Below are 23,778 nucleotides of genomic sequence, written 5' to 3' on the forward strand. Positions count from 1 at the left end.
AAACAACCCACTTCTGTATAACCCATGAGTCAAATAGGAAGTCTCAAGGAAACTACAAAAATGCTCCTAGAACTAAGAAGGGACTTTAGTATGTTTGCAGTACAAAAGGTCAATATACAAAATTCATTTTTTCTTATATACCAGCAATGAACAATTAGATTCAAAAATTTTTAATGTATATATATATATATGTTCATGGGATATAAGCACAATTTCATTACAGTGTTATATTGCATTGTGGTGAAGTCAGGGCTTTCAGTGCATACATTGCTGAAGAAACACACATTGTACCCCCAAAATAGATTCAAAATTTAAAAAAATAGTACCATTTACGATAATACCAAGAAAATTAAATTCTGAGATAATTAAATATATGCAGGATCTAACAAAATAAGTGGAGGATCTTTATGCTGATATATACAAAATACTAATGAAAGAAATCATTAGTATTCTAATTCTATAATAATTAGTCCTAATTCTAATAATTAGGACATTATAGAAGTCCTAAATAAATAGAGAGATACATCATGTTTATGGATTGAAATACTCAGTATTATTAAAATGTCAATTCTAACAAAATTGATCTATAGATTTAGCACAATACCTATCGAATTCCTGGTAGACTTTTTTGTAGGTGTCCATAAGCTGATTCTAAATATTATATTTAAAAGTAAAAATCTAGGCCGGGCGTGGTGGCTCACGCCTGTAATCCTAGCACTCTGGGAGGCCGAGGTGGGAGGATTGCTCAAGGTCAGGAGTTCAAAACCAGCCTGAGCAAGAGCGAGACCCTGTCTCTACCATATAAATAGAAAGAAATTAATTGGCCAACTGATATATATATACAAAAAATTAGCTGGGCATGGTGGCACATGCCTGTAGTCCCAGCTACTCAGGAGGCTGAGGCAGAAGAATCACTCGAGCCCAGGAGTTTGAGGTTGCTGTGAGCTAGGCTGATGCCAGGGCACTCACTCTAGCCTAGGCAACAAAGTGAGACTTGTCCCGACCCGCGGGACCTTCTGTTACTCGCGGGGGCGAGGGGGACCGTGCCTGAAAGAGATGAGCGAGAGAAAGAAACGAGACCAAGCGAATGATTGTCAAGGTCTGCTTTACTTAGATTCTTAGTAGGTTTTATAAGCATACAAGAACAAAGAAGTAGAGGCAAAAAAAATAGAGTGTTGACGATGAGGCTTGGGTCTGGGTTAATCAGCCCCAATCAGCGTCTTATCGGTATCCTGTTTTTGACTGGTTACTCATCTCTAACCTGGCAGGTGGTCGGGAACAATTGCAGTCAGCACACCCTGGAGCATCCCGTGGTCAGCACGTCATGGACTGCATTCTTCTCGGAGCTATAGCTGGAATTTTCCAGGGCGAAGTCCGTGTGTAGGACGAGTCATAGGGGAGTTGAGGGTCTTTGAGGGTCCTTGCCTCTAACAGAGACTCTGTCTCAAAAAAAAAAAAAAAGTAAAAAAACTAGAATACCCAAAACAATTTTGAAAAAGAACAAAGTTGGAGGACTGATACTCTTATTTCAGGACTTACTGTAGGCTGGGAGGAGTGGCTCATGCCTGTAATCCTAGCACTGTGGGAGGCCAAGTCCAGAGAATCGCTTCAGCTCAGGAGTTCAAGACCAGCCTAAGCAAGAGTGAGACCCCATTTTTACTAAAAATAGGAAAATTTGCCTGACATCACATCCTGGCAGGTGCCTGTAGTCCCAGCTACTCAGGAGGCTGAGGCAAGAGGATCCCGTGAGCCCAGGGATTTGAGGTTGCAGTGAGCTATGATGATGTCACTGCACTCTAACCAGGGTGACAGAGTGAGACTATGAAATGGCATTTCCAACTCACAAAGTTGGCAAAAATTGAGAAGTTTGTTGAGGATTTTGAAAAAAGGGAATTCTCATAAATTGCTGGTGAGAGTGGAAATTGATACATGCTAGAGAGAAATTTGGTAATATTTTGTAAAGTTGAAGATACATATAACCTATGACCTAGCAATTCTGCTTCCTGGTTTGTACCTAGAGAAAATCTAGCACACATGCACAAGGAGACATACAGAAGAATACTAAGTACAGCATTACTTTTAATATCACACACTGGAAGTAGTTTATATGTCAGTCACAAGGAGAATGTATAACTAAATCTGTGACATTAACATAATGGGATGGTATACAGCATTTAAAATGCATGAACAGAGGCCAAGTGTATCAAATTAATAAATATCAATAACAAAACGTTCAGTAAATGAAAAAAGCTTCAAAATGACACATATAGTATGATATTTACATAAAGTCTGAAGATAAGTAAAGCAATACTACACATTGTATATTGATAAATATGTACTTAGCAGTAGTTTAAAAACTAGTAGAGGAATGATAAACACTTAATTTAGGATAGTGGTTACCACTCAAGAGGGTTAGAGAGGAATGAGATCTGGGAGGGACACAAAATACTGTATATGTAATATTTTATTCCTTCAAAATAAAAATTCAAAGCAATTTTGGCAAAATGATGAGAATTGATTTGAGTTTTTATCCTCTGTATGTTTCACAAGAAAATGAATAAATAGAAAATTATTCATGTGAAAATGTTCATGCACCATCGAAAACCACCTCTTACAGCAGCAGTGGTTCATGTGTCACTCTGTGGGAACCAGTGCTCTGGTTTCAAACACGGACTACAGAACTTGGGTTCAAATCTTGACTCGCCCATGTACCACCTGTGTAGCCTTAAGAAAATTATTTAATCTCACCTGTGTAGCCTTAAGAAAATTATTTAATCTCTTTAAACTGTAGTTTCCTCTTTGGTTAGTTGGGCTAATATCTACCGTATAATGTAGTTCTGAGAATTAAATGATGATTTAGGGATAGTTAGGAAGGATAGTGACTTCAAAATAGTACTTTTTCTGGCCCCTAGAAATTACTAAAAAAATGGGAGTTGTTATTGAATCATTAATTACCTATGGGGTCAAATCAAGGAAAACACTCTAGGCCAGGTGTGGTGGGCGAGGTGGTTCACGCCTGTAATGTAAGCACTCTGGAAGGTCGAGGCGGGCGGATCGCTCAGGGTCAGGAGTTCGAAACCAGCCTGAGCAAGAGTGAGACCCCCATCTCTACTACAAATAGAAAGAAATTAATTGGCCAACTAAAATATATATAGAAAAAATTAGCCGGGCATGGTGGCACATGCCTGTAGTCCCAGCTACTCAGGAGGCTGAGGCAGTAGGATCGCTTGAGCCCAGGAGTTTGAGGTTGCTGTGAGCTAGGCTGACGCCACGGTACTGTAGCCTGGGCAACAGAGTGAGACTCTGTCTCAAAAACAAACAAACAAAAAGACACTCTAGAAGAGGTAATTTGATGTGATTCTCATAGGACTTTGAAGAATTAACCAGTTGTGCAAGGGAATCAAGGGGTGTCTTATTAATATACAAAAGGGACAGCATTGCATGTGGTCAGAATCATAAAAGTACATAGTCGAACCTGGGGAGCATCCATGAACAAAACCAAACATTTCATTTTTGTAGCCTTAGCCTCTAACACATATTTCACCTCCAACCTTGGCTGTATCCTTTACAAAGCACAACATAAGTCAAAACACACTTTGGAGATGATGATGAATAGTTTTGAGATGAGTGGAAAGAATGAAGACTTATGGGAAGCAATAATTTATCTAGACTTGAACAGATTGTGTAGTCAGATGCTGAAAACAGAACTGGAGAGAAATTTAGTGAACACATCTAAAGATCATCCTTCTTTTCCCTATTTTTATTTCTCTGTTTTCCATAGTATCTTCATTTTCCAGATGCACTCTGGAAAACGAGTCTGTTAAAAGAGCATTACTCAAATTATAAGCCTTTAGACAAGATTGATATAACTGATGAAATTAACTTTTTATTGGGGTTAAATGGCTGAGTGATGGTGTTAGTAACCAAACTGGAAACTTGTAGGCCTGGCTATTATGTTGTCTTAAGGAGCAAAAAAACTCAGAATGACTTTAATTCAGTAAAGCTTGGCTTTTATGACAGTCAAAAATTAAAATTGAATAGAAAATGATTAATGTGCTGGCTCCACATAGCAGTAATCTAATTGTAACATTTTTTTCTTACGTGCGCACTCACACACACACACACACACACACACACACACACACAAATAGGCCTGAATGGGAAAAGTAACAAAATGGCAAAAAGGCCTGTAGAATATATCAAAATTCTAAGACCTATATCACTGCAACATCATGTGCAAGCTGTCTTGCTAATCATATCTTATTAGCAACTGTATATGAGATGGGTACGGCCAGTTAGCTTGAGCCAATTTTCTTTTGAATACTAATGAAATCAGGGAGAAAAGGAGAACCAAAACCCAAGTAGCAATTGCATATTCAGTCCTGTGAAGGAAATGATATTGGATACAAGGTAATAGTTTTTCTATTTGTCCAAACCTCTGAAAAGTCATAATTTTTCAAAAATGTCCAAAATCAATGTGGAACAAGAAGGAAAATGGTCACTCAAAAACTAGTGCAACAAAGAGCTTAGGAGAGGAGCTGTGCAGCTTGGTCTACCAACTCAAGCACAATGGCATCCCAAATGTCACAGCGTGTGATTTCAAGGCTTGGCTTGCCCTTTTTCTCAAACGCTGCCATAAGTTGGTCTCCTAAGTATATTGGTTTAACAACCCATGAAAATATTCATGGGTTTTCTTTCAGAAAACATAAAATGGAGATTGCTGGTTTTCAATAGGTGAAAAATTTCACAAAGATACATTTTTAAAAAGGGGTAAGAAGTAATTTTTACCAAAATACATTAGGATCGTTTCCAGTTTTTAAACTTTATAGATTAACTTTTTTTTTTCATTCAAGCCTTAAAACTTGCCTCCCTCTTGAAATAACTAGGCAGTTTTCCATTTCAGATGGAAAAGACTAGCACAGAGTCACCTGGACTGGTGGGGGTCTGAGTCAGCAGAGGACGAGGTCCTGAGGTCCGAGAGGACCAGGCGACCTATGTCCAGAGTCAATCTCAGTGCACAGTGAAACCCTGACGGCCACCACCCTGAGACAGGCTCATCTCCTGCAGAGCTGCACACCCAAAATTTCCACTGTTGCATCTTCCAAGTCTAGGAAGCCGGAGCACTAACCCTAAAAGGTGAATGTCTTAGAAGTTCCACAAAGCTCCAGGGTGCAGAACAGCAGACGACAGCTTGGAAGTGAGATGCGTCTCACCTCTGGACTGTTGGCTGGAAGTGACTGCTGTGAGTTTCTCGCAGCAGTGAAGGAAGCCCCCCAACGCTCCTGCAGGGCCTCAGATGTCCTCAAACGCACCCCTGAGAGATCCAGTTTCACGCAAATAATGAAGGGCAGTCACGTGGATCGCAATTCTGGGCCTTTCCTGAGACTCCATTAGTACTAGAAACCCTTCCTGATCTTGTTCTCATCAATGTCGCAAGCTGGAACAACCTTGTACAAATTGGTAGCTGGCAGGCTGCAGTCCAGCCTGCACCCCTGCTGCCTGCATTCCAGATGGGGAAGGTCGAGGTGACGGTCGCCCAGTGCGATAAAAATTATTGGAAAGTGGACGCAGTAGGTTGAGATGGTGCCCACAAGGAAAGAATGCGAGGACCAGAAAGTGGCCTCGTGTTGGCAGTAGCAGCAGAGAAGGAGGCTCTGCTCCACTGGGACAACCTCCCCAACCTTTCTGAGATAGAGAAGAACAGTAGGCCTTCCTGTAAGTTCTAAAAGAGGCAAAGAGAAGCATCAACCATTGCTGGTTGTTCCTGCTCCCAGTTGTGCATTTTTCATTGCTATTATGGAATCGAAAGACAAGCCATGTCAATGTCAACTAGAACCCAAGAACCCCCTTGATGATTTCCAAGAGAATATGTAATATATTATTCATTGTCCACATCTTTAATGATTCCCCCAGCACTTTGCAAATATATCTATTAATTTTTATAACTGATTCTGAGATGGCTAGAAAATAAAACTGAAACAGGTAATAGATTTTCCCACTCACACACTGTGGGTGGCTGGCATAAGAGGAAAAAGAGGGAAGGTGAGGGAGCATCTTTTAGATTTCTCTGGTAGATTAGAAGCAGATGGAGATATCCTTGAGGCCTGGACATTGGGAATCAGAATGTGGGAAAGAATTAGAGAAGGACAATTATTCATACTTTCAATTAAACCATATATAAATCAGAAGTGCAAATACAGCTGCTAAAAGGAGAATGTGCATCTTGGGAGTAGAGGCTGCTTTTTTTTACTTTGTTGCCTTATAAAAAGCAACAAAATTTTTTTTAAAAAAATTAAAAAGCTGATTTGACAGAAATACTAAATGTTAAGTGTTTTTAGCTGAAATGTTTTTCTGCCAGAAACATTCCCACAGTAGCTTTTATGCATAAAATGTTGTCTTGCATTCTTTAGTGTCTTAGGCATATTTAAAGCAGAGGAGTGGGAAAAAAATGATTTTGGAACCATGTCACATTGACCCTTGTCCATGCTACATACATTAAGACTGCAGTTGTTTCTAAGGGGTAATCAATCATGGGCTTTCTGATTGCAGAAAGAGAACAGGGACATGTGTGTTGCTCCAAAATGTCATCTATCATTATCTCTCGGGAAAGAAGACAAGCATGTGAGAGGCTGTAAACAGCTTGCAGAAGCCAATAGGAGCTTTTTTGGCAATCAAGAGCTAAGGCAAATATTCATGTGATATCCAAGACCACCAAGTAAAAGGATGTGACTGTTGCTTCCTGCAAGCTTGTCTTATGGTGTTCACGCTGGAGTTGCCTTTTCAATGCATCTTTTCATCTGCTACCACCCTTCTTACTCTGCCTGGATCTCTGATCCCTTTCCTCACTGATATTCATGTGCTATATCACAGCAATTATTCAACAGCACAGTTCTGAAGTTGAGGAAGACAACATCTCATACTTTACTATAACTTGCATATGCTCCACTCTACCCAAATGAGCAAAAAGTCACTATCTCAAAACCAAAGGTCTGGAGGCTTAAGCCCACAATGCTTTATTGGGCTAATTTGAATTTATTTTTAATATCTTTAGATATATTAATAAAGCAATATATTCTTGTTTTAAAAAGAATTTAAATATTAAAAATGTATCATTTAAAAAAATAATCAAGTATATCCCGCCATCACCGTTTCCCCAAGAAAACTGTTAATAGTTTGGGGCCATAGACTTGCAACCCCCCTTCAACGCTTATAAGGATATTTACACCTTGTCCAAATATTTTTATATTTTAGAGAATAAATGGGTGTTTTAAAAGTGTTTTAAAGGTTGCTTTTTTTCACTTCCTATAACTTGAACATTTTCTACATTAGTACATTTAGAAGTATTTCTTTTAAAACTTTTTATTTTTAATTATGGGTACATAATAGTTACATATATATTTATAGGGTACATGTGATGTTTTGATACAGGTATACAATGTGAATTAAGCAAATCAGGATAATTGGGGTATCCATCACCTCAGGCATTTATCATTTTGTAGCATTGCATTTTTTTTATTTCAGAATATTATGGGGGTACACACTTTTTTTAAACTTTTATGTCACATGGTATGAATATGCCATAATTCATTTAATCAGCTCTTTATTGACAAACACATAGGTTGTTTTTCCAATGTTTGCTGGTATAACCACAGCAGCAATGAAATGTGTGTACATTTTTGTTTAAAAATTACTGTTTCTCTGATTACGGGAATAGTATACGTTCATGTTAGAAAACTTGGAGAATACATAAAATTATAAATAAGAAGAATAAAAACACCTGGAACCCTATCACCAAAATATAAACATTGATAACATGCCAGTATTATATAGGTGTTCAATCTTTTATCTGGGCAAGAGCATAAAGGGGTGGCTGCTTGTGTTATACTTTTTTCCCCAGTATTTTGGGATAGCACCAGATGTAACAAATCCCATTAGTAATCTAATATGCATTGTCCCCTTCTTCCTTACTAAAGAAATTCAATTCTGTCCAGGATAGTAGTGTCCCCAGCTAACAATCGATGCTTCCCAGTTAGTGGAAGTTAGGGTAACCATGTGACACTGTTTTAGATGAATGAGATAGAAGGGAAAGTTTATTGGAGGTTTCAGGCAACATTTTGCTTTCCTTATTATTTTCTTTTTCCTTACCTGGCCTAGAGCATGCATGCAAGGCTGGATATGGAACAGTCCCCTTGTGACAAGTACGAAGATAAAAACCATAAGCTAAGAATGGTAGACTAGAAAGATAGAAGGAGCCTGGGACATTGATGACATTGTGAAGACATTGAAGAAGCGCTCAACATTCTACTTTCATATTTTTGGTAATATGAGAAAAATAAAACCCTTTTTTAAAAATCCAATATAGTCAGGGTTCCAGTATATGTAAATAAACATAATCCCTGATATTCTGTATACACAGGCTTTTTTATACTACTTCATTCGACATTACATTGTGAGTGCTTCCCCATGACATTAAGTATTTCTTACATGCAAAACTATTAACAGCTGTATTTTTTTTCATTTTTTTTTATTTCAGCATATTATGAGGGTACAGATTTTAAGGTTTCAATGAATGCCCATTCCCCCCTCCCCCCACAAGTCTGAGTCTCCATCATGACCATCCCCCAGATGGTGCACATCTCACTCATTATGTATGTATATACCCGCCCCCCTCCCCCCTCCCACCTGCCCAATACCCTATTACTGTAGTACCTATGTGTCCACTTAGGTGCTGTTCAGTTAATACCAGTTTGCTAGTGAGTATATGTGGTGCTTGTTTTCCCATTCTTGGGAAACTTCACTTAATAGTATGGGTTCCAGCTCTAACCAGGAAAATATAAGATGTGCTATATCACCGTTGTTTCTTAGAGCTGAATAGTACTCCATGGTATACATATACCACATTTTATTAATCCATTCTTGGATTGATGGGCACTTGGGCTGTTTCCACAGCCTTGCAATTATGAATTGTGCTGCTATAAACATTCGAGTGCAGGTGTCTTTTTTGTAGAGTGTCATTGGATCTTTTGGGTAGATGCCCAGCAATGGGATTGCTGGATCAAATGGTAGATTCACTTGTATCGTTTTAAGGTATCTCCATATTGCTTTCCACAGAAGTTGAACTAGTTTGCAGTCCCACCAGCAGTGTGGGAGTGTTCCTCTCTCTCGGCAACCACGCCAGCATTTATTGTTTGGAGACTTTTTGATAAAGGCCATTCTCACTGGAGTTAAGTGATATCTCATTGTGGTTTTGATTTGCATTTCCCTGATGATTAGAGATGTTGAGCATTTTTTCATATGTTTGTTGGCCATTCTTCTGTCTTCTTTAAAAAAATTTCTGTTCAAGTCCTTTGCCCACTTTTTAATAGGGTTATTTGATTTTTTTCTTGCTGATTTTCATGAGTTCTAAGTATATTCTAGTTATCAGCCCCTTATCGGATGCGTAGGATGCAAAACTTTTCTCCCATTCTGTAGATTGTCTTTAACAGCTGTATAATATGTACTCTGTTGTGGTCTGAACAACTGCTCTGTGGACAGTATCAATAATAATTAGAAAACCCCAAATTAATTTGAAACTGATTGATTCTGTAGCTGCTTGTTGACATGGCCCTTAGTAGGACTGCAGACCTCAACCAAACAGCTAGCTCAGGAGAGTTGGTCACTTGCCAGAGCTTCAGAACCATCTGGAGGAAGCAGTGGGCTGGGTGGAGCTTGAGGAGAGCAAAGGCGAGAGTGCAGCTAGCTGCTGAGTGGCCAAGCAAAGGCATTTCCATGGAGCTGTTCTCTGATGACAAAGAGAAGTTGACACTCCCATAAAAGCAGCCCTTTCTTCAACACCGGTGGCCCCATTCTCATTCTGAGGCCTTTAACAAGTTGGTTTTTATAGGGTTATGCTGATTTTTGTGAAAGTCACCATAGCACCATTATTTCTGTACTCCAAAGTTCATTAAGTACAGAGAAAACTTCACTGAAAAGCAGTTGGCTGGTTCTAATGGATAAGATGATGGGATAATAGTTTGAGGTTTTAACTTTTTTTTTTCCTTTATATATTCTGCTCTTTTCTTTCTCTCCATCTAAACAGGTGGTTGGCTCTGTTCTCACTTTCTTGAAGGAAAAGAAGTAGGGTGACTCAGCAAAAAACCAGAAGTATCTTGCAAGTTCAGGGATTCAAGAGGTCTGAGCCCATAGAGGAAGAAATTCCACAGGAACAGAAGACCTTTAAAATATAGGAAGGGAAAAGGCTCTTCCTCAGACTAAAAGTGGATTACACCAAGGTGGGCGAGACAAATGGAGCCAAAACTCTTAAAGAAAATCAACAACTTTTATTCATTTACCAGAAATTCTAGCATGGAAACATCAAGACCCAAGAAAGCAACGGCTGTGAGGTGCTTCTTGGCAGGTAGGTCTGAACGTAGAGTTGGCAAAGATTCCTGAGCCCCAAGAGCTGTAGGAAAGTAGCCAAAGACATCTGACTTGAAGGGACCTGTGGGCTAGGAGAGCGGACATCTCAGCGGTAACCTATTCAGACCTCTGATTAACAACTATATGCCTGTCCTCTCATCACTGTAACTCACCCCATCTTCCCCAACACTTTGGCACCATATAAGATCCCAAAAGCATGACATTGTCAACTTTAAAGAGCCCACCGCTGAAGCTCAAAGTCTGAAATATACATGGTATAGAAAGAGTTACATTTTTGCACAGCAATGATTGAAGTCTGAGAGTCATACATGCTATAACATTTTTAAGAGTGAGCTATCCTAATCAGGCTTTTTATCATGCAATGATTCACTATGATGTTTTCTTCTCTGGCCAAGAAAAAAAACCCATTCTGCAAAAAGGAAATTTATCCCACAGTTATGAAAAGGCACACATTTCAATAGCTGTGTCTTAAGATTCTGGCATTAACTTCTATCCCTGAATCATATTCACATTCAGGGCTATACAGAACTACACCCTAACAAAAGTCAATTTTAAAATGTTTAACTTATCAGCCAGCTCTACCACAATTTGAAGTTATGATGCCAGGAAGTCTGTTGATTTCAAATCTGAAAAGAATATCACCAAGCCACACCTTTCAAAAATCTTATTAACATATGATTCTGTGCTGAACAGGGAAGATGGGAAATATAGTTGCATTCAGAAAGAATGTGTGGAGACTGCCAAGAAAGCAAATAATTTTTGGAAGTCACCCTTATTTGGAAGTATTCTAGTTATAGAACGATGGTTGTTTAAACAAAAGCATCTACCATATCTCCTTCTGAAAACATGTCCTTCCAAAACACAGGAAAAGAATCAAATACTATGCTACTCAGTTCTTCTATGATTTACTTGAAAACAACTTAGGTTAAAAAAAAAAAAAAAAAAAAAAAAAACAAAGTCTGCCAAGAACTGCAAGTAGCTTCCTGTAGGCATTGTGATGTAGTGGAAAAAGCGTAGCCTTTGGAATCAGACAGACCTGTTTCTGAAGCCTGGCTGCACTCAACTAGTTGGGTGACCTTGGGCAAGTAACTTTATCTTCTCTACGATTCATCTGTAAAAATGATTAAATTACGTTAAATGAGAAAACATATGTGAGAGTGCTTATTGAAGAATATTCCCCCTCTAGGCCTTAATGGAAAAAGCAGAATTGTTATACATGGTTATTCTGATGCATAGTAATAAATTAGTACATGTCTTAGTAGGTGCACAAAACTATTTAGACAAATTCTTGAAGGCCTTGAACAGAGCAAATGAACAGAAAGCCATACTTAGCCATGAGCAAAATTAGAAAGTGGAGTGAAATAGATTGAAATAAATTCCACTTATTCTATTTCAAATGGCTCCCATAAAGATCCTTCTTAAGGTCACTAGCTGCTTTATGGAATTCGCTATAAGCAAGACATCTAGAAAGTCTAATGTAGTAAAATGCCAGGCCTTGCTTTCTATTTCTAAGGGAATTATGAGAATGAGATCAATGAAAAATGGATATTAGCAGTTTCTACCATTTTGGCCAGCATAAAATATTAGCTGAAGTCCAAAGGCAGTAGACGAGGTGACACAGTAGAATGAAGACACTAGGGTCCATGGTAAAATTATAAAGTAGCCACCCTATCTCAAGGCATTCTCTCAGTTTTTCAATACTTTCATGATGTCCTTTGGCTGTGTTGAAATCATTCGGTTAAGAAACCTCTACTCTAAGTGTTATAATCCAGAGGTCTGTAAATTATTGGCACATGAGCCAAATTGGGTCCTCTGTGTTTTTATAAATAAAGCCTTATGGGAACACAGTCATGCTCATTGAGCTATGTATTGTTATGACTGCTTTCACACTATAACAGCAGAATTGAGTAGTTGTGACAGAGATCGTACAATCCACAAAGACTAAAATATTTACCATCTAGGCCTTTGCAGAAAAAAATGTGTCAGTTCCTGCTCTAACCCTTAATAACCCACTGAACATGTTAATGCTATTTGTACATTGCCTGGGAGAACATTTTTTGAGCAGAGAGTTCTCTTTTGCACCTTGCCCATACTTATTCCCTTTCCAATACAATAGAAGTCAGGCATGTGGCATCCTGTATTAGAAAATTTTGCAAATTTTAATTTAGAGTGGCTGTAAACTTTGAGTTATAAAAAAGGCATGTGAAAGTTCATCTGCAGTTAGCTGCCTTTATTTTGTTATCTTACTTAAACAAACCCAAATATAGCCAAAGTCAGCTTTGGGGAAGGTCTACCAATCCCTTAAGAGATTTGCTTTGAAATAATATGGCTGAAACACATTAGCTGTCCAACATTCTTTGTAAAGTTTTGAAAACTTTGAGAATCATAGCAATGATATCTCTTGGAATACTGAGCTATGAGCTATAGCACTGTTGCATTTCACTAACCTTCCTCCCAAATCAGCATTGACAATCAGTCTGGTTCAGGCCATAGCTCATCCTCCCAAATAATGTGGTTTGAAAGATAAGGAATCTGAATGAAGTAAAATAATGTCTAAAATAACTTGAAAAACAGATAGAGGACTGGAATCAGAGCAAAATCTCCATTCTAAGTATGCAAAGCCTTCAAGATGGATCCGAGCTACCATAAGTAATTCAAAAGCTATAACTTACTTGTGTCAAAAGGTCTTTGATAAAAGAAGCTGGAGACGAGAAAGTCAAAAGAAGATTAGTCTGGCTTTCTTTGTTCTTCATGGACAAGTTCCAAGGTAAAGTTCAAACTAATGTTAGTCTTGGTTATTTAGTTTTATTATGCCTACAACAAAAATAAAACACTCTCTGTATTTTTCCCAATAAGTTGCAGGTTTTAAAATGTATTTTCAAACGCAAGTGATGGAGGGAAGCTTGCTTTGAAAAATAGGATCTAAATAAAGGCCAGCGAAGTTTATAGTCTGGGCACTGAGGAAGGTGAAATTTTAAATGGCAAATTAGTATATCTTTAGCAACAAAGCAACGTATAATGACATGGTTTCATACATTTCACAGATAGCTCTTACTGGATTCTAAATCTGGTTCTGCCATTTGGTTGCTAAACAACTTCACTTCTCAGTTTTTCCCTGAGAGAGAGAGAGAGAGAGAGAGAATGAAGGCCGAGCATGGTGGCTCACGCCTGTAATCCCAGCACTCTGGGCGGCCGAGGCGGGTGGATCGCTCAAAGTCAGGAGTTCAAAACCAGCCTGAGCAAGAGCAAGACCCCGTCTCTACTATAAATAGAAAGAAATTAATTGGCCAACTAAAAAAAAAATATATATATATATATAATTAGCCGGGCATGGTGGCACATGCCTGTAGTACCAACTACTCGGGAGGCTGAGGCAGGAGGATTGCTTGAGCCCAGGAGTTTGAGGTTGCTGTGAGCTAGGCTGACGCCACGGCACTCACTCTAGCCTGGGCAACAAAGCAAGAGTCCGTCTCAAAAAACAAAAACAAAAAACAAAACAAGAATGAAAGTTATGCCTAGACTAATGTGGTGACTTGAGGACTCTTAAATTCGAAATTGTATTACAGGGATATACTTAACCTTTTGGAGGAAAAGTAAAGAAGGTGTCAGAACAAGGCAATGGAGCAAACCTCATGGTACCAGGAGCCCCACTATTGGGTCAGTAATTATTTTGGATAGCTCAAGAAATGAAATACTACCAGGTTAACAGAGATGTAGTGACACATCTATCCTGCCTACAGGCTTAGGGACAGGGAGGGACAGCGTTAAAACATGTGTGTGTGTCCTTAAAGCTGAGTAGATCACTTTTATTACTTTCATCCAGCCACTGATGAGGGGCCTTGGATCAGGTTCACCAGAAAGGGAGAAATGAACACTGAAGTACTAAAGGCAGAGAAATGGAATACTGCTGAGTTCTCCCAGCATCTGCAGTTATGGTAAATTTCCCTTTGCCCAAAGAAAAAAAGCAGTCTTTTTAGAAGGCTCTGTCAACTTGTCATTAGAAAGTAGGCAATTTTAACCTCTACACAGAGGCAAGAGCAAGCAGCAGACTTTTAAATTGTAAATCGCATCATGTTCAATCTTTCCAGTGAGTTTTAATCACTTTTTGAATCAAAGCTAAAATCCTCATCATGAGCCAATGGTTGGCCGTACATGTTTTTTATTCTGTTTACCTCTCTGATCTCATGTCGCACTCCTTTGTGCACTCTACTCCAGCCACACTCATCTCCTTGCCATTTCTAGAATATGCCAAACCCATTCTCATCTGAGAACCTTCAGACTGTTTGCCCCTTTGTCCTGGAAATCTTTTCCCCCGGAACTTCATATAGTTTATTCCCTCACTACATTAATGTCTCTAGTCAAACATCATCACCTAAGAATGGGTGTTTCTGACTACCTTGTATAAAATTAACCCCCCCCACACACACACCCATTCTATATCGTCCTTTCCTGCTTTAATTTTCCAATGAATAGTTACCAGGATACAGTACACACATATTGATTAATTTTTTTTTTTTTTTGAGACAGAGTCTCGCTTTGTTGCCCAGGCTAGAGTGAGTGCCGTGGCGTCAGCCTAGCTCACAGCAACCTCAAACTCCTGGGCTCAAGTGATCCTACTGCCTCAGCCTCCCTGGTAGCTGGGACTACAGGCATGTGCCACCATGCCCGGCTAATTTTTTATATATATATCAGTTGGCCAATTGATTTCTTTCTATTTATAGTAGAGACGGGGTCTCGCTCTTGCTCAGGCTGGTTTCGAACTCCTGACCTTGAGCAATCCGCCCGCCTCGGGCCTCCCAGAGAGCTAGGATTACAGGCGTGAGCCACAGCACCCGGCCTGATTAATTTTTTATTTATCCCTCACAAGACTGTAAGCTCCATGAGGGCAGGGACTTGGTTTTGTTCACTCTTTACCCCTGAGGTTTAGAATATGGCCTGGGACATAGTGGGTACTCAACTAATATTTGCTGAATGAATAAATGAGTTGAAACAGATACCCAAATGAAATCAGCTTTTGTAGAAATTTTGCTTCAAGACTGTACTAGACTTAAAATATCTCAAACAGGTAAACATATGAAAATCAATTTTTAAAGCACTTCTGGAAAAGTTAATTCCCTAAATGACCTTGGCCATTCCATACTTTAACTCACTCACACTTAAACTTCATCCTACATGTTGCCATTTAAGCTCGATGCCTCTTTAGTAGCAAGACATGGGGTTGGTATAATGCCTATTGCTGTTCTTAGAATATCCAAACACTCTTATTTTGTCAAGGCTGGAGAGAGATTTAAATATCTTTTGTTCAGAAGAATCCCAGAAATAGCAGACATAATCATGCATTATGATTGGAGAGTTAGACCCACAGAAATTGTTGGTCTTTCTAAGCAGACTCGAGCACCAACATATTATCCTCACTTAGTACCATATAATTGCACCACCCTTGCACCGGAAGAGGTTTCTGCCACTTAATCAATAAGAAACTCTCATATTGTTTATGGAGTAAATGTAATGGACTGAACTCATTAATGCACTTGCTCTGGTGCACCTTGGAGAGAAAGTTAGCAAATTCTGGAAGCTATCTGGGGCCATGGAGCAACGATTTTATCTGTATCAATGAAACTCAACAGCTCAGCCAAGTATTGACAGTGACACCATTAATAGCTCCGCTGTGTAGCTAAATGAATAAATGCTTCCTATATTATCCCTCCTGGCATCCCATATTCCACTCTGGTCAAACTGGACTACTCCCCTTTACTGATCATGCCCTGTATTTTTCTGCTTAAAACTTTTGCACCTATTGTTCTCTGATTTGTATAATAGCTTTTTAAAATTTATCTAACATACCTCTTCTAGTTTACTATAAGCCCATTCATTCATTCATTTAAGTACAGCCTCACATCAAAGGTGAAAAGAAAATAAGTAAACTAATTTAAAGATCTGATCAGGAGATTTCCTTGCTAAAGTTTATAGTAGAAATGTGGTAATAGGGATTTTTGATGCCAGATCGAGCTGCTGAGAGTCTTGGACTCAAGTCAAGTTCCACAAAGGTCTATCTCCAGTGGTAGAAATCCAGGTGACTTAGTTCTATCTAAACCTGGGTTAACCAAAAACATAGTTCAACAAACAGTTTTAACACTTATGCTCAAAGTCAAATAAGGCACATTTCTTACCACAAAGGGTAAAAAATAAAAAACATGAACCAACAAATATAATAAATGGGGTACATGATAAAATAAAACATGCACATGGTTAGGAACATATCATCTTATTCCTCTTCACCTCCTCCTCGGTGCCTGACAATGTATTGTACATAATAGATACTCAATATATATGTATGAAATCGAATGGAATTCAGTTTTCCAAACTAGAAATAACAGATTCAAATCCCACCTTGGTGGGAATATTCTCTGTTCAATACAGACTTGCTATAAGGCATGTGGAACGTGAGAGGCTGGTAAACGTTAATTTCAAGTGCCAGGTCAAAATGACATTGCAAAGTAAGATCAGCTTAACCCTATGGTTCAATGGTTCAACGTGCAAACTGCCACACCAAAACAGAAATTGAAAAATAAGATGATTTGTACTTAAGATATAAAGTTTCAAATAAGATATACTCTATGTTAAGATATTACATCACCAAAACTATGTTTCTTTCACTTGCAACATTTTCAAAAACTGTTGGGAAATAAACTAAGAGATGTGAAAAGTTTCAGAGGTTTTGCAGGACTTTGCCTTGAACTAACATGTCCACAGATTCTTTCAAGGCAAAGCCCTGCAAAACCTCTGAAACTTTTCACGTCTCTTAGCTTATTTCCTAACATCAAACCTTTTAAAAGTTTTCTAAGATTAAAGGCAAGTAGGAAGTATGTCACATTTCAGAGGCAGATATCCTTGAAAATTATGGAAATTATTTCTGTTTTGGTTGATCATGGAATAGGCTGATAACTATAAATTACCATGCAACACAAGAAGGAAAAAGAAGGTTCACAGTTAAATGCTCTATTTTTAACTCTTTATATAATTTTAAATGTGAGATGAAGCATGGTAGAGATATATCACGAGTTTTCTCAAAATTCCATATTCATTTTTGATTTGTAAATGCCTGAGTTACACGGCTGGAATAAGCCCTTAGAGGCACTAAGCCATGAAAAGATCCCAGTGCCTCCCTTTATATGTTATTTAAAATTTAAAAGATATGCTACAATTTATAGAACAGTATACCAAAAAAGTCAATTTCATTGTATGATAATTTTTTAAATAAGATAATACATATTAGGTACTAAGTAAACAGAAGTCTAAGATATATTCGATTTTTCCCATAATGACTGCCTTGATATTTTGCATGAAATGATAAACACCAAATTCTCCCATCCTACAAAAAGGTTGTGCGACAAGTTTGCAAACATGTGCTCCAATTCTCTATTTGGTAAACCAGTGCCAGGTGAGGAGATCTCCACATTGCCTTCTCTAGCTTTAGAATCTTAAGCACAATATTTCTTTAAAGCAATCTGTACCTGATGACTATCCAAAAATAAGTTTGCCTTGAGTAGAAGTGTGAAGGATATAGCTCTTGTCATGGCTACCAGTGTAGGCAGTCTACAAATCCAGGGAAACCAGGTGCTGACATAGCGTGACTAGAGGGGCACCTTGTAGCAATCTGATCCTAATGACCTGTATTTCTCACCATGTAGTTAATTCTCCTGGCTCTTGTTAAGGAAAAATGGACAGCTTAACCAGATTGAGGCATACTGTTGTGTCAGAGGAATACCATCTGTAGGAATTGGTTTATGTATCTAAAATATATGCCTTTGCCACTAAGCCAAAAGCTGAACATACAACTGGTCGACACCGGTGGAGCAGAGATGGGGATGAGAGGAGAGGAAAGCTGGAATGTGGTATATACCAAATTCTGTCTGTGCATTTTTTAAAGTTGTGTTTAGATGTAGCTAAGTTTTATAATACCAAGCTATTTTTAGGGGATGGTCTAGATCAAGAACAAAAATACTCTAGCATGTATCAGATCGCTCACAGACGACCAGGTGCACGGCTGGCAAATACCAGGTGGAAAAAAGTAGGAAAGCAACAGCAGAGATTGAAAAGGCACTCCCTTTAGGAAAGAACTGGTCAACAGGGTGGAGAAGGAAGCAGAGGAGCAGTTCATTCTGTGTGGCTGATTAATTTTTCTCTTGTAGAAGCTGGGTACATGAGACAGATTCTTCCATAAGCTTTCAAACAGGGAAAGATTGAACAGTTCAGAAGGAACAGAACCAAGTGCCACAGGATACACAAAGCAGGAAAATGATCTTTCGAGAGTAAACTCATAATGTAAGGCATGGGTGAGGGGCTGGGGGATGCAGGAGTTTTGAGTCTTGATTGGACTGTTAGAAATCTAAGTCAATAGCCAAAGAGTGGAAACAGGCCAAAGACCCATCATCAGATGAATGAATAAAGAAACTATGGTATATAGATACAACTGAATATGATTCAGCTGTACAAAAGGAATGAAGTACTGATGCATGCTGCAACATGGATGGACCTGGAAAACATGATGCTAATGCAAAGAATCCAAACATAAAAGGTCACCTATTATGTGATTCCATTTATATGAAATGCCCAGAAGAGGCAAAATTCATACAGAAACCAGATTAGTGGTTGCCAAGAGTTAGGGGAGGGAAATTGAGGAGTGATTGTTTAATGGGTATGAAGTTGCCTTTTTGAGTGATGAAAATGTTTTGTAACTAGTTAGCGGCAGTGCGGGCACAATATTGTGGAACACTGTTCACTTTAAAATGGTTAATTTAATGTGAATTTCACTTAAATAAAATGTTTTGTGTCGCTCCAATCACAGGAGGCTATAACTCTAATTTTCAATATTCAAAGTTACTTAGTTCTTTTTAAGCCTGAGTTATATCAAAATCAGAAAATAACATTTAAAGATTAATGAGAACAGTAGCTAATTATTTGTAAATCTTTTTATATATGTATGCCTTGATTTACTTATGTGCTTTAATGAAAATATTATTTTATATATAATAAAGAATATGTATCACCAGTGGTATTCAAAATATTTAATGACTTGTATCGCATGGACCCTGACAAATCAGATACAATGCCAGCTGTCAACAACCAGTGGGCAAATATTCTACTGACATTATCTCTGATAATCAACTTAATGGGAAGTTTAACTAAGAAAACAATGAAGCCATGACCAAGCCACCATCATCTTCCCTATGACGATGTGTCTGATCTGTACACATAGTACCCAGGAGGAAATAAATAGCCTCACAGGCACTGGTATTGAAAGCCATGTCATATATATCTATGATATGCTATGGATTTAATGCTTGCATTCCTTCAAAATTCATACACTGAAGTCCTAACTCCCAATGTTATGGTATTTGGAGATGGGGCCTTCGGAAAGTAATTAGGGTTAGATGAAGTCAGGAGGGTGGGGTCCTCATGATGGGATTAGTGCCCTTCTAAGAATAGATACAAAAAATCTCACTTTTTCTCCCCAAGTGTACACAAAGAAGAGGTCATGTGAGCACATAGCGAGGTGGCAGGCCACCTACAAGCAAAAGAAAGGAAGCCTCAGAATGAAACTTACCTTACTGCACCTTGATCCTGGACTTCCAGCATCCAGAATTGTGAGAAATCAATTTCTGTTGTTTAAGCCATTCTCCTCTGTGGTATTTTGTTATGGCAGCTTGAGCAGACTAAGACATAAAGACTCCAATTTTTAAATTTTTCTTACCCATGTAGGTCTTCATATTCCTTGTTTATGAGGAAGTCAAAGAAGAATTTATATTCCCATTCTGAAGGCATTCTGTATATGGTTCTTTTTCTACATTATGTTCTTGGTTATTTTGAACACCAAGTACCTTAATGTTGTAAAAGGATAACAAATAGGTTGGCATTCACCCAAGGAATGATAAATAAGATAAAATAAAAGTGATCTTATCATCCCATGTTTTTGCAATTGAATATGTACATATTTATTACTGATAAGTTGTAAATAATATAGGGGTTTAGCTTTTTATTACTAAAGTTGGTTGGGAACATAGAGGATTTTATTTTTCTGGTAAATTACCTTGAAAGAGCTTGCTAGGACCTTTCTAACTTATTAGTGAATAACTGAATAATGAATAACTTATTATCTGGCTTAAATGCTAAACAGTCTGTAACAAGGAAAATGATTAGGCTGTATGTCACAGCTCACATTGTGTTGGGAAACCTAGTCAAGAAATGCCAGGAAGAGGCCCGGCACAGTGGCTCACGCCTGTAATCCTAGCACCTGGGAGGCCAAGGCGGGAGGATCGTTTGAGATCAGGAGTTTGAGACTAGCCTGAGCAAGAGCAAGACCCCGTCTCTACTAAAAAAAATAGAAAGAAATTAGCTGGACAACTAAAAATATATAGAAAAAATTAGCCGGGCATGGTGACACATGCCTGTAGTCCCAGCTACTTGGGATGCTGAGGTAGGAGGATTGCTTGAGCCCAGGAGTTTGAGGTTGCTGTGAGCTAGGCTGACGCCATGGCACTCTAGCCTGGGCAATAGAGTAAGACTCTGTCTCAAGAAAATAAAAAAATAATAAAATAAAAAAATAAAAAGAAATTCCAGGAAGGATATCTGAAGACCTTTGTCTGGGATTAAAACATAAGGACATGCCACCTATGGCTGACGTGATAGCTCTGAATTCCTTCTTTTCATTTTATCTTCTCTTCTTGTTTGTCTCAGACAAAATAAATTTATGTTGTGATTCATATGGTTAAGACTTGTATCCAGATGAATTGACTTCTAGCAGTCTGACCAGAGAAATACTAATTCCACTTAATATATTACTATATAGCTTGAAATAAGTAGCCATAAAAAAGAGAATGGAAACCTTTACACTTCTTTGTCTCCTACATCTCTAAGATTCAACTCTCCTTTTATAATGAGGAAAGGAGCATTTTAGCCAAAATCTGTGGAAAGTAGACCTGCCATATTTAAAACAATGTGATTTCTGTATACATTTTTTAAAAATATATGAAATGTATTGATTTTAGCTCTCATTTAAAGTGCTTTAAAATGACTATTTATTTTTCTAGTAATCTTTTAGATGTCATTTGTTTTATATTCTAAAATATTATTCGCATGGCGTAATGCAGTAACAAATATAATCAGATCCCTGGCCTGTCTGCTTTTTGACAATTTTGATAAACTATTACAATCTGGAGAAGCAAGTTGGAGGTAACCCAGCAGCAAGCAGGGTGCTGATTTAGGAGAGGAGAGTGAGAGGCTCGCCATGCTGCGTGGTAGACACTCAACCCAAAGCAGCAGCCAACGATATGTTGATATCTGTGGAGAAGGCCACATGGAAAATGAAATAAAGTTAAAAGATCAAATCAGGTGAAATGAATTTGGACACAGGATAATGTACAAAAACAGAACAGAAAGATGTGCAGGTTAGGATGTTCAATGAAATGTATGAATGCAGAGGAACATTTTCAATTGCATTTGGATTTCCCATCAATCTTTCAAGTTGTTGTGTCGCTTTTAGTTAGCATACTTATCTCCACGGACACAATTGCAAACATACTGTTCTATTTTGTAGCTATAAATTATTATAAAAATTAAATATAGATTTGAATAATAGCCAACATTTAAGAGGATACTTTTATACACAGTATCTCTTAACTAGGGGACAATGGTTGGAGCCATGGAAGGGGCATTGGCTTTGACTCAGGGAGAGAAGCTATAGGGCTCAGATAAGTGATTTAACTTCTCTATACCTCTGTTTCTTCATCTGTAAAATGGGAATTATCATGGAAGCTACTTTTTAGAGCTGTTGAGAGTGCAATATAAATGAACATGTATAAAATGCTTGGTGCATACTAAGCACTAAATAAATATAAATTTCTTTTCAAATGCTTCAATTATAATTAAATTCAACTTCATTCTATCAGAAGCATCACTGAAGAATCTCAGTTATATTATTATATTTTTACCATACTTTCCATATCTTTTATGCTTCTCCCGTACTACTCCTTTTATTATTCTTGCTTATCCTCTTAGCTCATTTTTAGATACAATTTCTTTGCTAGCTTGATTTACCAATGGCATTTTTATCCTTGAAAGCTGCTGCTTCCTTTCTACTCCACCTTTCTCTTCTTCCCCTTTCTTACTGTCTTGTCTCTAGCCTTCCATCTGCTTTTACTCAAGCCTGAATTCTTCTAGGAGTTACAGCCTCTGAGGCATGTGTAGTATTTGATAGATTGCTGTTCAGCAGCTAAAGCCTGTCATAGGAAAAGCAATATATAAATGAGGTGAGACTACCACATTACTGTAGTGACATGACTGGTTTTTTTGTTTTTGTTTTTGTTTTATTTTTAGAGACAGGGTCTTGCTCTGTGGCCCAGGATTAGAGTGCAGGTGTCATTATAGCTCACTGCAACCTCGAGCTCCTGGGCTCAAGTGATCCTCCTGCCTCAGCCTCCTGAGTAGCTGTAACTATAGGTGTGCACCACCACGCCCAGCTAATTTTTTTTTTTTTTTTTAGAGACGAGGTCTCACTACATTGCCCAGGCTTGCCTCAAACTCTTGGTCTCAAGCAATCCTTCCACCTTGGCCTCTGAAAGTGCTGGGATTATGGGTGTGAGCCATTGTGCCAGCCCCATGACTAGATTTTTTTTTAACACACATGCCAGAACTTATATTTTCAAATAATTGTTGCCACAGTCAAAGTAATCATTGTGGGAGTTCATCTGTTTGTCTGCAAAGATATGACTTTTATTAATAACATGGGTCTTGGCTGGGTTCAGTGGCTCATGCCTGTAATCCTAGCACTTTGGGAGAACAAGATGAGAGGATCTCTTGCAATCAGGAGTCTGAGACCAGCTTGAGCAAGAGCAAGACCTGGTCTCTACAAAAAAATAGAAAAATTAGAAGGGTGTGGTGGCATTCACCTGTAGTCCCAACTATTCGGGAGGCTGAGGAGGCAGGATCGCTTGAGCCCAGGAGTTTGAGATTGTAGTGAGCTATGATGATGTCACTGCACTCTAACCCTGGGCCACAGAGTGAGACCCTGTCTCAAATGATGATAATAATAATAATAATGACTACTTGGGTCTCAGGCAGCAAGCATATTATGCTTGAGGAAGTTTGTTTTGTACCCCAATTCAGGGGTACCTTTTAAATCTTCACTCTCCCACCACCACCTCATGGTCTCACTTTCCAAATCATCCATTATAGTGATCAATCACTGTAATCATCCTATCAACTAGCTTACCCCTTGCTTCACCTTACTCACTTGGAAATCCCCAACACTAGTTAAATCTAACTTTCTGTCTATTCCATACCTGTACCTCTGTTGCTGAA

General features: G+C 38.4%; 1 long non-coding RNA gene across 1 annotated transcript in view; it reads right to left on the minus strand.

Moving 5' to 3' along the window:
- Window positions 1–886: 886 nt before the first annotated feature.
- LOC142865890 (uncharacterized) overlaps window positions 887–23,778 on the minus strand; it is a 109,491-nt gene continuing 86,599 nt past the window's right edge. The window contains exon 3 of the long non-coding RNA XR_012915986.1: window positions 887–1,439. This is a non-coding gene — a long non-coding RNA (uncharacterized LOC142865890). The remainder of the gene's footprint in view (window positions 1,440–23,778) is intronic.

This window comes from Microcebus murinus, chromosome X (genome assembly GCF_040939455.1).
Source record: "Microcebus murinus isolate Inina chromosome X, M.murinus_Inina_mat1.0, whole genome shotgun sequence".
In the NCBI taxonomy this organism is placed as follows: domain Eukaryota; kingdom Metazoa; phylum Chordata; class Mammalia; order Primates; family Cheirogaleidae; genus Microcebus; species Microcebus murinus.